The following is a 17713-nucleotide window of genomic DNA, read 5'->3' as shown; positions in this document are numbered from 1 at the left end:
GCGTATAGCTGCCCCACTTGACGTTCCTAGTGAACATAACTAGTCCAGTATTCCTAGCGTTCACCGTGAGTCCATTGTGGAGGCACCAACTGTGCATTTCAAGTAGAGTTGCATTCAAGCGGTCACATACTGTGTCCGCGAACTTGCCGGTATATACTACGGCTAGGTCGTCCGCAAATGCTTGCGCGAAAATTTTTTTGCCCTCCAGGAGCCATAGCACTTTATCCATTACCAAGAGCCATAACAGAGGGGAGAGAACCCCTCCCTGGGCAACCCCTGTGACATCCTGCTTCAATAGACTTCTGGCCGACCGATATGTGGATTTTTCTCCACTCTAGCATGTATAGGGTCCAACTGATTAGCAGCGGTTCGATTCCATGCTATCTTGCCACATCACAAATTGCCGCGAATGAGACATAATTGAAGGCACCTTCGACGTCCTAAGGCGCATTCTTTTTCGCCGTTTTAATTTTTGCCGTGAGTTCATGGAGTGCTGTCTCCGTGGATTTGCCTTTTCGGGTGGGCGTGTTGCCTATGGTGAAGTGGCCACTTAGGTATATGTGTATCCCTTATGAACCGATCTACTATTCTTTCTATTCCTTTTAGTAGAAAGGACGTTAGATTGATGGGTCGGAAGCTTTTTGCGTCTGCGCAGGTAGGTTTCCCTGGTTTGGGAATGAATAACACCTTCACATCACGCCATTTAATTAGAATATAAGCGTGTGCTAGGCATGCGCGATATATATTCCGAATATGTAGAGCCAGGGCATCCATTCCTTCTATTACTAGCGCAGGAATGATGCCATCCGGACATGTACACTCGTATCTATGGAACGAATTAGATGCCATTTGACTCGTCCCAGTGGTACTACTTTGCATGCCAGATTTCAGTCCCTCGGTTGAGGGATGTATCCACCTGTTGGCCCCGAGATAAGATTTTGGATGCTGCCTGGGAAGTACACTTCAAGCAAATGGTTTGCCGTTTCTTCATCGCTTTCTGTATACCTCCCGCTCTGCAAACGTAAATAACCTAGTTTCTGGCTTCGTTCTTCGACCAGAATCCGCTTCAGCTTTAAGGTTGCCTCAAGAGACTTAATCTCTTCGCAATAGCGTCTCCATGGTGATCGTTTAGCCGAGCTTGTGCTCTTCTTTAGAGACTTCTGGGTCTCTTTATAGCGATTCCAAGTAGCGCCTCAATCACACTCCAGAGCACGATTGAGGAGCATCCTTGTCGTTCTCCTTTGTTTTGCCAAATCCGAGTTCCATCATGGTGTTTTACCTGCCTTATTTAGCATCTTGAGTGGACAGCTTTCTTCGAAAGTTTCTCTCATGCTCGTTGTGATCATCTGGGTTGTCTTCTGAATTCCAGCAATGGATTTGATGCGCTTCCCAGGGATCGTGACTCGGGCGCTCAATTCCATTTTATACGTCATCCAATCTGGCCTCTGCGGATTCCGAAATGGAGTGTGTGGAGGTAGATCCATGCCCATTACGAAATTAACGCGTCTGTGATCCGAGAGTGTGGTATCTTTTGATACTCTCCACTCTCCGATCAGAGCCGCGATCTCAGGAGATGCCACCGTAATGTCGATGACCTCTCGCCTGACCACGTTGAAGAAAGTGGATTCATTACCCAAATTAAGGATCTGCAAATCGGTTTCGACTAAATACTCCAACAGTCTCCATCCTCTTGTATTGATGCTCGAACCTTTCCAGCATATGTGGTGAGCGTTGACATCACATTCTGCTATTACCCCCATGCCTCTACTTTTGGCACATTGGATAGCTATGATGAATGTTTCACTGGGAACGTCTTCTGCGTCATAGGGAAAATATGCAGAGCACCATAGAATCTATTTATTTTCACTTTGACTTAGCCGATGTGGTGTCGCCATCACATAGGTCGTTAACCAAATTAGCCTGGAAGTCTTTTGAAACTACCATGCAGGAGCGGGTTTGGCTACTCGACGGCCAAGTTTTGAGGCCAGGCACGTCCACTTCGAAAGACACAAAAATCGAATTTTGTTAGTTATTAAATTTTTATTTTGCACTCCATATTTCTTAAACCACTACACATTCAATGAATATTTAGCTATAATAATAATAATAACAATATTAATTTGACTTTTTTATCTAACACGCAAAAGTGCTGTCCGCACACGCCGGTGGTCGAGACAGGAGAGACTGGCTTATTTCCATGCGGTCTTTTCCTATCCCAACCAACGGCACTTTCTCACCGCTAGTCCTCCACTCCCGTGGCGAGTTCTAAAGCGAGTGGAGAGTTCCGCGCCATCTACTTGTCTGCATTCGAAATAAATTTCGAATGCTGCGGATCCTGCCGCGCCACACGGGGTCGATCACTTCCATTGGCATACAATAGGTCAGCATGTTGGAAGTTTAGGCTCCTGACTGCCCCAACAACAACCCACGGTTCTTGTATGAGGTATATATATGTCTTGCAGCTATTGATCCGACGACTGATAAGCGCAGTCGCCGTTTTACAATGCTGCAAATTTATTTGGGAAATGTGGCACCTCATCTACGATTCAGATGAAGATGCCGAGGGCTGCACGTCCCCTTCAATGGTTTTAGGAGCCGACACTTGTAACGTGACGGTCCCTAGCCCATAGTAGACCCGCAGTCCGATTTTTCCCGAACCTTCTTAACATCGGGTTCGGGAACGCCGATAGTGAGAAAAGTTCCCAGCCTATCGGCTCTCTCCCCTGTTTTGCTGCCTAACAGCAACCAGGTGGAAGTGGTGATGTCGTTCTGCACACGAAGTTGTTCCAGAACCCCAGCACTATTCCGCTCTTCTTCTGGAAGCCAAAGGAAACACTTTTTGATCCATAGAAGCTCAGAGACCCCTTTTCAAGGTTAGTCGCGCACCCTCCTTTCGGATCTCACGAACTTTTCGTAAGAATCTACCAAGTTGTAACATTAAATATTCCTTTCATCCTGTTTTTCCCGAATTTCCAGGAGAATTTTTCCTTTCTGTGTTCTCCTGATTTTTGTGACGTAATCACCTAGTTCGTTGTGTAATTTGCTTTCTTTTTTTTTCAAAAAATATAACCACCACATTAGCGAACGTTTCCGAGAAATACTTTGCAAAGGCGCTCTTCGTTGCGATAGTTAAGGCGGTGAGTGGGGGTGGGGGCTGAAAAATGCACACTTATATAAAGGACTCAAAATTGGCTCCAAAATACCGCATTCTCCTCTAATGGTCGACAATACTTTAGCGCTTCCCACGTCTCAGGTTCATTTGGGGGCACGGGCATGCTCAATATTTAACTATTAAAGTGGACGAAGCTGCAGATACTGGTCCGAATCATGGTGTGGTACGCCGTATACTAGAGTCCACCATTTTCAATGCTGAATAATGGAGCATAATCCACATACTCCATTCCAACGGCAAGTTGATACCTTCCATATTTTGCTCAGCAGACCACAAAAGTGGTGGCACAAACAAACACAATTTCAAGTGAATCAAAAATTAATTCATAAACTTCGGAGTTCATTTCTTGGATTTGTAGATTGAAACCAGGCATTCTCTCTCCGCTACCCCCTTTCCCCTCAAGTTATCATATAGCATAATTTGAATATTGAAACGCACCACAAACTTTATACCTGTAGGGGTTGTCGAGCCTCTTAGCCATTGAACGTTCGGTAAGAGTAAAATGAATAGACTAAAAATAGAAACAGGCCACCCTGCAGTCGTCCGCCCCAACAAGCTATGCATTCATGGATGTGGTGGGGTCTACGCGTGGTTCACTCTCAAACCTCCCCCGCTTCAACATGAACTTAACCTTGGCTGAAAATGCGTGGAGCAAAGGCAGCCAGGACGATGTGGGATACATATTTATTGGCATAGATGATGTCAATACCATTTCGCTTGCGGTTTCCGTTCCATGGCGAAATGTATCTTTATTGTTTACAATTGAAAAGAGAAAGCTGCGAATTTGCATAAGGGGTGGTGGGTGGGTGCGCAGGAAAGCGAGTTAGCTTTCTTTGGATCCGTTTGAAACGTTTTTCCTTGGGCGGATGTTGGTGGAAATTTTTATGTTCATTCCGTAGACGGGCGCATGTATGCTTGACGGGGTCACATTTTCTACGCTTGGAACTTGGAAATTTCATATCCTTGCGCTGCATATTTCTCGGAAAATATGGAAAAGAACTGGCAATAAATGAATTTCCTGGTATTTTCTTTGGGCAGGCCATACTATAATGTAGCCATAAAGTCCAAAAAGAGTCTCATTAGTTTACAAATTGGATTTCGATGATATCCGGAACTTTAGATTAAAAATGAATGAGCATCAATTATGGAGTTTCTATTCTCCGAAAGGTAGTATGAGAACGCTGCCTTGTCAAATATGTATGTCTGCACGTGGGTGCGTATGTTCGAGCGTTTTCACTGGGACCCCTGCTCCACTGCGACAACGACTTGGTATGCCCATAAAGCGTTTCAACCTCACTAACTTTATCAATTCGCCTACTTTCCAAGAGAGAGACTCCGAGGAGCTGCCTGGTTGTGCAAACTAACGATAACTTTCTGGCACAGTTCCTGAGACAGTTGTTACTACATACAATACCCTGTTTCCATAAATTTTTATATACAGCGTAAAGTGTAGAGTAACTTTGATACCAACCCCACACTGTTGGATAATAAAAGGACGACATAACAGAAAGTTGGAAACGACATAAGCAAAATGAAACAGATGGGAAAGCATGTATCTGTAATAGTGGAAAAATGTTAAGAAGTCGGGGAACAACGTGACTAAGATGAATTCTGAGAATTAGATAAATGATGATGGGGTGTATGAATGTATGCTGGAGCTGTTCAGGGAGTACTCGTTGCTACGAATGAGTGTACGTGGAATTGCCGGATTGATACGAGTGGTCGATCGACGTAATCTAGACCGTGGAATGGCTGCGGATAGTAGACATTGGTAAAATCAATATTTGAGATATTCAGGATAAACAACAAATCCAATAAGGCCAGGGCGAAAATCCATTTTTAAGGTTCAAGGTATGTCTTTTTTTTTATGGATGGAGGCGGAGAACTTACGAAGACATTGCCGCGTCAGGTTACAGCAGCATGTGGGATTCTCACCCACTAAAACCACCCCACTTTCTCCTTCTTCCTTCCCCGCGGAACCGCCGTAAAGCATTACTTTGCCTTCCGTTCTTCGCGTCCTCCTTGCGCGCTCCGCTTTTCCAAGTTTCTCCTGTATTCTTTTGATTGCGGAGTTCACCGTACACCAGTTTCCCTCCGACGATGTTCTGCAGGCTAAGGTTGGTTTTCAGGGAGTCTTCGAGACTCCTCCTTTCTGAGAAAAATCGTGGACAGTGGAACATAACATGCTCTGGATCTTCAGGTTTGCAACCACATTCAGAACAAAAGGGAGAATCATCCAGCCTGAATTGGTACAAGTACTTCCTATAACCACCATGTCCTGACAGGAATTGTGTCAGATGGTACTTGATCTCGCCGCGTCGTCCCTGGATCCACTCCTCAATACGGGGAATCAAAGTGTGGGTCCAGCGATCCCTCTGCGAGTCGCCCCACCATTGCTGCACACCATTTTTTTTTGGGGTAGGGTAGGTGAATGCATTTACGCACACAGTGTTGGACTCCCGATCCGGTACGTCGTCAGACTACCAACTTAACACTTCCCTATCGTCAGAGAGCTAGCCTGGAACCGTTTGTCACATTACTTCGGGCTAGTCCGCAAACTCTCCCGCCTTGCGGAGCCTTCAAATCAGGGAATTTCTTTCACCAACGGGAGAGGAGAGGAGGAAGGGAACTATCAGTTCAAGGAACCCCCTTCCATCCGGCTCCTCCACCGGTCGAGTTCTATCTTCTTAGCAACGAGAAGGGCCCGAACGTGATGGGCAACACGATTCCACCTGTCAGCAGTCTTCAGCACTTCTTCGACAATGTTGTCTGGGAAGAGATCCCCTGTGTTTAAATAGAGCTGCTGACGAACCCCATCCCACTTTCCACAAGAAAAAAAGTGTGGTGAGCGTTGTCCACAACTACATTGCAAAACACACAATCCGGAGAACGCGCCTTTCAAATCTTGTGCAGGTAAGACTGAAAACTTCCATGCCCACTTAAAAATTGGGTAATGAAATAGTCAGTTTCACCATGCTTCCGATTCAGCCACGCACCTAAGTTGCGATGAGCCGCGCAGTCCATCTGCCTCTCGTTTCATTTTGCCACGAGAGCTGCTAGTCGTCTACAGTGCGTTGCCGTTCTTCGCGAGCAACCACCTTCCTTGGCTCATCTCCCTTGCGCTTGTATATGACCTGACGCTCCCTAGCAAGAAGGGCAACGGGGATCACTCCGGCCGTGATGGTGATCGCGCATCACGGCCGGTTCAGAGACAGTGCGATACGCGGACGCCACCCGCAAAGCTCCCCGTCTCTGTACTTGCGCGAGGCGTTTACGAGGAGGTATCTCCTTGTTAAGAGCGCCTGCCCATACCTCTGCGCCGTAGAGCAGGACAGACTGCGTTGAACTCATAAGGAGACGCCACCTGCTAGACGTATTACCCTCAATGCTTGCCAATAGCCTGTTTGACGTCGAAACTCCAGCCGCAGCCTTGTTCGATGCTACTTGAATTTGCTCAGAAAAGCTCATCTTTGAGTCAAGGGTCAAGCCGAGGTACTTTACCGCTGATTTTGATTCGATTATCGACTCGCCGAACGATATGGGACGCAGGGTCGGAATTCTCTTTTTAGTCAGGATGACTACTTCGGTTCTTTTTAGTGCAAGGCTGAAACCATGAGTAGTCATCCATCCGCTTATCGGTTGCATCAATATGCCGAATCTGCTTTGCGCCTGTTCGACAGTGCGTCCAGCAACAAGAGCTGCGACATCATCTGCATAGCCGACCAGGCGCGACATGCCAGATGTCGAGTTTAAGTAGAATGTCATAGGTAGCGTTCCAGAGATCCCTGTGCTACTCCTGACGTGACCTCCATCCACCTTTGACCCTCTAGTGTTTCATAGAGCAGGGAGCGGTCCCTCAGATCCTTCAGTCCCTCAATATCCGTAAGAGATAGTTTGGCACGTTGAAAGTATTGTCTAGTGTGCCTTTCCATCTTACGGAATTAAAGGCGTTTCTGACGTCAAGCGCCACGAGGGTGCTCCTCGTCGAGATCGGCGGCTATGTGTCTCCGGTCGTCGAACGGCGTGCATAACTTGCATGACAGCATCAATTGTGGATCTCCCTGCTATAAAACCAAACTGCCGGGGAGATAAATCTCCGGCAGCGCGTGTCGCTTCAGCGAGTCTATTTCTGATGAGCTTTTCGAGCACTTTCCCAGCAATGTCAAGCATACATAGTGGCCGGTATGAAGACGGCAATTCGGGGTCGCCTTTCCCTTTATGGATCAGCGCAAGCCTCGCAACTTTCCCACGAGCAGGGAAAATGCCCTCTTTCAGGCAAGCGTTGAATGCGCCGAGCAGTAGGTCTGGCCGGTGCTGGAATACCAGTTTGTATACCTCTGCTGGAATACCACCGGGTCCTGACGCCTTCTTGTTTTTCATAGAGTGGACTGCCTGTTCCAACTCGCGCGATTTGCACTGTCCACCAATACAATGAAGATTTGCCGCGCCTCGATGTGTTTCTGGGCATGGAGGCTCCGCAGACTGTCGTTATCAGGCTCATAACTGAATTTACGACAGTGTCAGCTATGGCGCCACCGCCCCCAAGAGTATCCTCCAGCATGGCTCCACCTGTTCCCAAAGTTTCGGCAAACTTGCCGGTGTTCACTTTCGCGACGTTCCTTGCACGGAAGGATCGCTGGGGTGACGCACACCGAGAGTTTGTGTTCACCACTTCGAAAGCAATGTATGCCGAGAAGTTTTCCAGAACTCGCCACTCGTCCACCAGCGACACCAGTGATTCCGACGTGAAGGTTACGTCTGGAATGCTTCCTTCGCAGCCCGGGCGCCGGAACGTTGGGGTGGATCCGGTGTTTAGAACTACCAGTCCTGTTCTCGCCGCCATTTACAGAATTCGTTTCCCTCTGGAATCTGTGTGAGGCATGCCCTATTCAAGTGCCTTGATATTGAAGTCACCCCCGACCAGAATCCGCCCATCCGTGCTTAAGATAGGGTCCTCCAAAGCATCAAGCCTCCGACGAAAGTCCGGCATCGTCTCATTCGACGTAAGATAGACACTAAAAAATGTTATCCCTGAATACCGAATCCAGACAAAGCCGTCCCCTCGGCCTTGGGCAAGAACCGTAAGGAGGTTGCCGTCTCGAACCCAGATGACAGCAGTACCTGATATGTCTGGGTGCCATGAAACTGGGCCCTTGTTTCGGTACTGCTCACTGATGAGTAGTAAATTAGCTTTGGTCTCCACAGCGAGCTGCGCCAGCAACTCGTGAGCGATTGCACTCCGGTGTATATTGATTTGTAGGATGCGAATCATGTTGACCCTGTCCTAGCTCTTTCCAGTTCTGCTCTGAAAACTGGACACCGCCCCAATCCCGCAGTGTGCGTAACGCTCTCATCAATCGCGCCCCGGTCCCTGCATATGACGCAGCTTTCCTTTTCATTGCGGGTGTTCGCTTTGTGGCCTGCCTGACCGCATTTACGGCATGTTGCCCTTCTGTCAGGTCTCCGACAGTTTGCAGATGTGTGCCCATAATCCAAACATCTGTAACATTTGGTTGGGGCGGCCCGGATTCGTATCCTACACACTACTCAAAAAATTCTTATTTTCCCGCTGTTTAGAAGCTTCCACGCTGCACACCCTTAGCGCCACGAAGCAGTGAGTCATATTTAGCCTCCTCCCATTACTCTCACACGCTAGTACTTCCTCTCAAACTGGTGACGCGTATAATAGTGTAGAGCGAACCACTGCGGCCACAAGTAATCTGCGATTGTATTTTGGGCCTCCAACGTCAGGCATCATCCGCGCTAATGATACGCTGGTATTTGCCGCTTTCTCACAGGAATAGTCCAGATGTCCCTTGAAATTGGTTTTAGCGTCAATCATCACCCCTAAGGATTTGATAACCGGTTTCGAAGTGAAGACGTAACCACCAACACGAATATTAACCGTATTCCCCTTCATACGGTTGGTAATCAAGACCGCCTCCGTCTTTAATTCATTAAGGTCAAGCTGAACATCTCCAACCACGCTTTTATGGCGCTAATGGTTTCGATAGTGTACACTTCAACGTCTTTAGGTTGTTTCGCGAAGACAACTACAGCTAGATCATCTGCGAAATCGACTATCGTGGCCTCTTTTGGCACGGGAAGGACAAGAACTCCATTGTACATGACGTTCCACAGCAGAGGACCCAAAACTAAGCCCTGTGGTACTCCTACGGTGACGGTGTACTGCTTGGGCCCCTCATTCTGTAACTGTAGAGGAGCTTAGTCAAATAACTAGGGACACCTGTTTTAGCCAGTGAGCTTTTTATCCACTCCCAACTTGCAGAATTGAACGCATTTTTGATGTCCAACGTCACCACGGCAAAATATTTTTTAGATGACATCGCGTCTCGAGCCATTTTCAAAACAACGTCTATGGGGTCGATCGTTGAGTGGGCTTGACGAGATTCAAATTGTCGCTCCGATAGTCCATCCTTACATTCAATGATAGGGAGCAGTCTGTTGTAGATGACTCTTTCGAGCATCTTTCCTGCCGTGTCGATGAGGCAAATCGGTCAGTATAATGATGGGTGTCCTAGGTGCTTATTCGGCTTCGGGAGCAAAACTAGTTTTTGCCTTTTCCACAGGTCGGGGAAAACTCCTTCTACCATGCATATTTCAAAGACGCTGATAAATCAGTCCAGTTTGGTCTTAACAGCGAGTTTTAGAGCTCTATTGGGAACAGCAGCCAGACCGGGTGCTTTGTTATCACCAATTCTCCGGTAAATTTACGCAAGTTCCTTCTCAGTTACCGCAGGTATGGTGTAGACGTCCAATGTTTGCTTGTGTTGTTTGCGCTCCCCTTTATCCGGGGGAAGAGCGCCATCACGATATCGAGCAGATGATGCAGGCAAGTCAGTTGTGGTGTTCACCCTTTCATCTTTTTCATAACCGTCCTGTACGCTGTTCCCCAGGGTCTTTGGTCTGCTTCTGCACAAAGTTCTTTGAAGCATTCTCGCTTGCTGGCCCATATAGCCTGCTTAAGCCTACCTCGTCGAAGTCCGGTTTTCCTCTAGATCGTTGGCAGATCCTTCTAACTCGAAAACATGCATTCAGTAACACCGCGATCTCTTCATTCGACCAATAGTTTGAACGCCTTTTTGCGAGAACTCGTCGCATCGACATAACAGCGTCGCATGCTGTCTTTATGCGTCCCATCATTTGCTCTACCTTTTATGTAGCAGCACCACCGGGATTTTGGCCTCCCAATAGCATCTCTATGAATGCATCCTCTTCAAACTTTTTCACGAACCAGTCCTGGTTTCCAGCTCCACGGGAACGCACATCGCCGCATGGCCCATATTTGAGCTGGAGGAAAATTGCCTGGTGGTGGCTGTGAGGATAATGCTCACTGACAAACCATGCCATTCTCCTCGCCAATGTGGTACTCACATATGTCAGATCGACTACTGAGCCTGAGCCTGACCCTGTCTCACGGAAAGTGGAAACATTTCCCGTATTGGCAAGCATCAAATCTAGCTCCGCAAAAACCTCGAACTGGATACGGCCCCTGGTGTTTGTAGTGCGACTGCCCCCATCCATGGAACACGCGTTGAAATCACCCGCTATGATCTTGGGGTTTCGACTTCTTGCATCCGAGACTAGCATACCTAGCATTCCTTCACATTCTGTTATCGTCGCGCATGGTGGAACATAGCAACTATATATATAAATACCAGCTAGTTTTGCCCTGACGAATCCAACTTCTGGAAACTCCATCACTTCTTGAATGGCTTGATTTCCACACGCCCATATTGCCGCCTTGCCAGTTACATCTGCAGTCCAGGCACCGCTCTTATTATTGCGATAAAGATCGCTAATTATGACAGTTTCGATTTCCTTCTCATAGATGGTCTGCGAGAGAAGGTCTTGCGCTGCCTCGCAGTGGTTGAGGTTGATTTGTATCAACCTCATTTCTTTACTGCATTCAAGGTTCTCCTAAACACTGGGCATCTGCTGCTGCCTGCAACGTGCCAACAGCCGACGTCCTTTTTAAGGTTTTGTGTAAACACAAAACCTTATTAAAATCGGTTTATCGTCTGTCTGTCTGTCTGTCTGTCTGTCTGTCTGTCTGTCCGTCTGTCTGTCTGTCTGTCTGTCCGTCACACGCATTTTTCTCGGAAACGGTTATAGCGATTGACACCAAATTTGGTAGAAAGATGGGAACTGTGAACGCTCACGCATACAGTGAGTTACATCCTTGTACGTCGAATTTAAGGGGGGGTCCCCATACATGCAAAAGGAGGGTGTAAATTTTTTTTGCATCAAATATACTCATGTGGGGTATCAAATTAAAGGTCTCGGTTAGTACTTTTCGAAGCCGGTCTTAGTTTTGACAGTTGTTGGAAAGGTGGGGAGTGCGGGGGTTGAAAGTGACCATTCCTTTAAGGGGGCCATTCTCAGAAACTACCAAACCGAAAAATCTGAAAAAAATCAGGAGGCTGCCACTATATGGTGCCTGGGCTCCGAAATACCTTCCATACTGATATCTGTACAAATAAAGTTAATAATAGTATATTACCATAATTTTTGGTAATTGGCTGCAAAACCCCCCTTAAGTTTACGTTAGCACCATGAAATTTCGCAATAATATAGGCTATAACATAGAGCATGATCTCACCAAGTTTGGTTGAAATAGCACTATTACTAACAAAGTTATAATACGTCAAAGTTGTCGCTTCCTTGCAAATTCAAGACTATGAATGTCAATATCATCCGAAAGTGAATATTCTCACATAATATATGCATTTATTACGTGCTACGTACTAAGAAATACACAAAACCTTTCGTACCTGAAGCGCCCAGCTTCCGGTTTCCCGACTTGTTTTCCTTGCAAAGCATACATTCAGGCTCAGCCTGTCTGTCTGTCTGTTATACGCACTTTTCTCACCAACGGCTATACCGATTGACACGAAATTTGGTGAGGATGTGGAAACCGCGAACGATATGCAGTGAGTGACATCCTTCCACGTTGAGATTAAGGAGGGGGGAGGGTCCCCATACATGCAAAAGGGAGGTGCAACAATTTTTTTTCACCAGTGTAGTCATGTTGGATATCAAATTAAAGGTCTCGATTAGTACTTTTCGAAGTTTTGACATTTGTTAAAAAGGTGGGGAGTGTTAGGGGTGGAAAGAAAATATTCTCCATATCGATATCTGCTTAAATTAAGTTAACAATAGTATATTACCATATCTACACCTACAAACCCCTCTGACAATCAGGTGAGAGTGAATACCGATGCCATCCACAACACAGCCCTCCGCGACACCTATAAAAGGGAACTGGATCCCGCAATAACCGCGGTCAACAGAGGTCCTGAAGATGAAGAATCAACAAATGATCGTCACAACCACCTGAAGAACATTGATACGGCCACAAAGATACTTGGCCCCAGCCGCAAAAAAAGTCGGAACGGCTGGTTTGACGATGAATGTAAGCTAGCAACGGAACGGAAGAATGCCGCATTCCGAGTAATGTTGCATTCTCAAAGAACGCGGGCACGCGCGGAGACTTATCACGAACTCCGTCGAGTGGAGAAGCGATTTCACAGACGGAAATAGGAAGCTTTGGAGAACCAACAAGTCTGTGAGCTAGAAAAGTACAGGGAGCAACCGCACCAGGCGCGGAAGTTTTACCAACAAGTCAGCAGGATGAAGCCTTATACACCTCGGTTCTCATCCTGCCGAGACAAAGAGGGAAATCTGATTTCCGACAGGATGGGCATATTGGAGGGATGGGTTGAGTATTTTGATGAACTGCTCATCAACCAAAATATCGGCAAGTTGGAGGTCCTGCCAACTGAAGACGACGGACAAATTTTACCACCACCAAGCATAGAAGAAACAATCTGTGCAATTCATCGGCTTAAAAATAGCCCCAAACGCCCAGAACATCATTGGCCCATACCAAAGAGCCTTTACTCCAGGTAAATCAGGAACAGAACAGAATTTCTCTGAGTGGCACACGGCCATGAGAGAATTCGGTATCCCGACGAAATTGATAAGCTGACTAGGCTGACCTTGACCAATGTGCGAGGCCAGATAAAAGCAGCAGAGTCACTCTTAAGACCATTCGACATCGACAACGGTCTACGACAAGGGGATGCGCTATCATGCGTCCTGTTTAACCTAGCCCTGGAGAAAGTGATCTGTGATACTGAGGTAAATGCGAGGGATACCATCCTCTCTAAGTCCACCCAACTACTGGCCGTACAAACTGCCTTCATCCAGATCGAGCTGACAGCGATTGGCGCGAGATCTTGGACTGCACATCAATGAAGGTAAGGCGAGGTACATGGTGGCAACGTCAGCACCAAAAACCAGCCAACCAACAACATCAAACTGCACTGGTCAAACAGGAGGAATAAAGATAGGAGACTAGAACTTTGAGAGCGTTGATAATTTCTTCTATCTAGGGTCGAAAATCACAATTGATAACAGTTATGACGATGAAATCCGCGCACGGTTGTTGGCAGCCAACAGAGCCTATTTCAGCTTACAAAAACTATTTAGCTCGAAACGTCTCACCATAGGGTCAAAGCTCTTACTGTATAAGACAATGATCTTGCCAGTCCTCATGTATTCCTCGAAGACCTGGGTTCTTAGCAAGAAGAAGAAGAATCCTCCGAAGAATTTTCAGCCCCTACATGAGGATGGACGATTCCGTAGCCTACATAACGACGAAATCTATGAGCGATACCATGACCGTCAGGTTGTGGATAAAATCCGGCTCAATAGGTTACGGTATGCGGGTCACTTAATCCGTATGGATGAGGATGATCCAGCCCTGAAAGTCTATAAGGGCAATATCTATTGTAGAAAAAGAAGACGAAGCAGACCGTGCCTGAGATGGAGCAATGGCGTAAGTCAGGACGCCAGACAGCTTTTAGGGATATCGAATTGGTGGACCTCGGCGCAAAACCTTATTAAGGCAGGCCTAGACCGGATACCGATTGTAGCGCCGTTGATGATGATGATTCCTGTTCGCATTGTTTTGAATTTCAATGAGAGTGTGGCTGAGCTTCATTGTTATCACACTGACAGGCCAGCTGGAAAACACAAAGATTAACGTAAACGTCTATGATGAGCCGGAATTCGAATCAAGGGTAATGAAATAGAGGGGCTGAGTTTCAATCAACTCGGCTATTACACCATACACATTTGTCTCTGCCAAATCCTAAGATCTTTGTGATATTTGGAATCGAATATTCGATAGATGTTGGGCGTGGGCATCTACAGTATTGTATTGAGTAAAACTGTTGTTTCAGTTTCACGAGGACTATCAATGCGATAAGATCCAACCCCTTTGCTTCTGAAACCCATCGTAAATGACTCTTTGGTAATTATATAGGCAAAGAACTGACGGCTTCATTAGTATTGGTATCGAACCCAGGAATTAAATTTTGGTTTGAGTCATCTAGTCTTCAAGTTTAAAGATTATCACACATTGCAAAGATAACAAAATGAATCTTTTTTTTGGCTTTAGATGGTATCTTCTTTTCTTATTACTTTAACTTCATCGGTGACACGACCGTGCTATGAAGTAAAAATAATGAAAAAGACAGGTACAATCGGAGGCTACTAATGATTACATATTTTTAAATAAATCGTTTCACTTTTACCTGATATCTTGAATCGGCTCGATTCCAGGTATTAGCAAAATATTAATCCTACGACGTTCCTGTAAAGTAGAAAAAACATTCTACAGCCAAATAATTTATTCTGGGAAATATGAAATATAAGTGCATATGCATATGTATGTATAATATAATGAGAGGAAAATTATATTTTAATGGTACGCCTTAGGCGTGGCATTGAAAGTTATGCTTGAGTTGAGAATGGTGTTGTCTGTAGCGACTGTCTGCTGCCATAGTTGCCATTTAATGATGGAAAATGCCAAGGATAAAAGATATTTCAAAATTGAAGAAATAAACTCTCAAAATTTAGTCCCATTTTTCCCATAATTTGTGTGGGCATAATTATCTCATCCCGAATTCTGTTCAGGGACTAATTATAAGAATTAAGGAATGCTCTCAAGCTTATGAATGAGTTATGCCTTTGCATTTTTGAATAATATTCCGAGCTCCTTCTCGGACACCATCTTGTCGTGGTGGGGGACCTTATGGTAGTTTACTACTACACTAAGAGTAGAAGTCAGACAGAAAACCTACACCCGGTATCTACAGCGCAATCAGCCAAAAAGGATAGTACAGCAACTCCCTTAATGGGAGGAACTGGAAATCTGACTACGGCCGATCGGGCGGTGACACTGTTACCTAACACTACTAAAATACGGGAGAGGAAGGCTCGGCAGAAGAAAACTTCAGCCGCAAAGGAGAAGGGACTACAGGCTTGTCTGTTAGAACCTTTCCCTCCGCCTGTACCCGAAAAAACGGAAGAAAGCTGGTCTAACGCCGGTATGTGAAAATTGATCCATGCAGCCCGGACTCCATGAACTTGGGAGGGCTTCTAGCCGACGACAACAGAAGGCACTGCGAAAGAAGGCGAATTTTCTTGGAATGAGGACATGAAGTTTGCTACACCACCAAGTGTGGCGATATCTAGAGAAATCGGACGCAAAAAAAGCAGAATTTTCGGTGGAAGTTGAGGACAAACTGATAACCCCGGTGAGATCCACACTGAATCCAACAGACTTTTCAGTTAGCGACAGCTACAGACATAAGAGTTACTCAAATCAACCTGCAGCATGCCAAAGCTTCTTCCTATCTACTGCCGGCAGAGCTGGCAAAGTTGCAAGACTGTGCTTATATATTTCTGGTTCAAGAGCCATGGGTTCGTTTTAACAGTATCCAGGTATTGGATCAGTCAAGGGAACCAGGATCTTCTCCGATGAAAGATTCTCAAGATCGTGGGCTTGCGTTCTGATGTCAAAACTACAATTCTGTTCTCAGAAACTCGTTGCGGCCAACTTACAATACCAGGTTAATGGTAAGAGGAGAAACGTTATACTTGCCTCTGCCTACTTACCTTATGATCCTTTGTGCCCTCTGTCGACACAAGAACTAAGGGATCCGGTATTGTATGCAGAATCAAAGGGCCTTGAACTTTAATAGGTTGTAATGCGAACGCTCAGCATATTTGTTGGGGCAGTAGCAAATGCAATTCTAGAGGAGAGAAGCTGTTTGATTTTATCACTTGAGCTGGTCTGATGACCGCGAACGTAGGGTGCGCCCCCACATTCGTGCGGCCAAGAAGAAGTGAAGTAATTGACCTAACAATTTTCACTTCAAAGTTATTAGAGTTGATTAGAAACTGGCGAGTACTAGATGAAGTCTCACCCTCAGATCACCACGGCATCCTAGGAAAACGGATTGGACAAAGTTCAGTGAACTTCTTGGCGACAAAGTTGAACTCTTTAAGCGACTAAGGACTCCTTTGGCGATAGAATATCAATTGAAAACTTTGAATCGCACACGTTTAGAGTGCTTTGAAGAGGCTTGTCCTATTTCCCGAGACGAACATGGTAAAACGGTTCCATGGTGGAACCGAGAACTAGAGAGACTCAGGAAATCAACCAGACGGCTTCTAAATCGTGCTTGCAAAAGCAATAAATATGAATACTGGCTAAACTTCCGAACCTCACAGCATGAAAATAAGAGGCTCGTAAAACGTTCTAAACGAAACTCTTTTAGAGCATACTGTGAGGAACTCGAAGGAAGCCTTCCAGATTGTGCAGAGTCCTTAATAAGGATGAGTCGGCCAAGTTGGACTCTCATTGAAGACCGGATGGTACTTTCACGAACTCCAGAGTTGACTCTATACAGACTCTCTTGGAAGTACACCACCCGGGAGAACAGGCCTCAGAAGTGGGAAGATGTGGATTGGCGGTTTCTGCAAACCCTTCTACATGAAGGTGTTGCAAGGGGAATTGGGACACTGCGAGAGCGGTTGTTACCAATGAAAAAGCAAGAGCTACTATACTATCATTTGAACACTTCAAAGCACCTGGTATGGATGGCATCTATCCAGCGATGCTAAAGGAGGGTGTTGAGCACTTAGAGCAACTTCTAAGAAATATTCTTCGAGGATGTCTTACTCTGCGCTACGTGCCTTTCCCTTGTCAGAAGGTGAAGGTAGTTTTCGTACCGAAGCCTAGCAAAGATGGCTGTTCTAATCCAAAAAACTTCAGACAAATCAGCCTAACATGATTTGTGCTGAAATGTCTGGAGAGACTGGTTGGGCGTCACATTCGCGGGAAGACGCTAAAATCATACCCCCTAAATGAAAACCAACATGCTTACCAACGTGGAAAGCCCTGTGAGTCTTCTTTTCATTCTTTGATTTCAAAGATAGAAGATGCAACTCTGAAGGGTGAGTACGCGATGAGAGTGTTCGTGGACATTGAAGAGGCTTTTGGCTGTGCGCCCTTCCAAAAGCTCTGTGATACCGCCAGAGAGCATGGCAGCAACTCTAATAAAGTGGATCCACGCTATGCTAATGCAGAGATTGTTGTGTGCTGAAGTGGGTGTTGATCGCTACTTAAAAACGGAAGCAACGAAAGGCTGCCCTCAAGAAGGT

At 46.0% G+C, this 17713-nt stretch overlaps 1 protein-coding gene across 3 annotated transcripts in view; it reads right to left on the bottom strand.

The window, feature by feature from the left end:
* Positions 1–17713, bottom strand: part of LOC119660349 — a 585741-nt gene that overhangs the window by 206403 nt on the left and 361625 nt on the right. For 2 of the 3 annotated variants that reach the window (XM_038068845.1, XM_038068843.1), the window contains exon 3: positions 14797–14855. The exons of the other annotated variant lie outside the window; for it this stretch is intronic. The gene's annotated coding sequence lies outside the window, so the exon portion shown is untranslated. The remainder of the gene's footprint in view (positions 1–14796; positions 14856–17713) is intronic. 3 annotated transcript variants of the gene reach the window in all.

The sequence above is a fragment of the Hermetia illucens genome, chromosome 6 (genome assembly GCF_905115235.1).
Source record: "Hermetia illucens chromosome 6, iHerIll2.2.curated.20191125, whole genome shotgun sequence".
Taxonomy (NCBI): domain Eukaryota; kingdom Metazoa; phylum Arthropoda; class Insecta; order Diptera; family Stratiomyidae; genus Hermetia; species Hermetia illucens.
The sequence above is the reverse complement of the archived record's forward strand: the minus strand, read 5'-3'. Positions and strand labels throughout refer to the sequence as shown.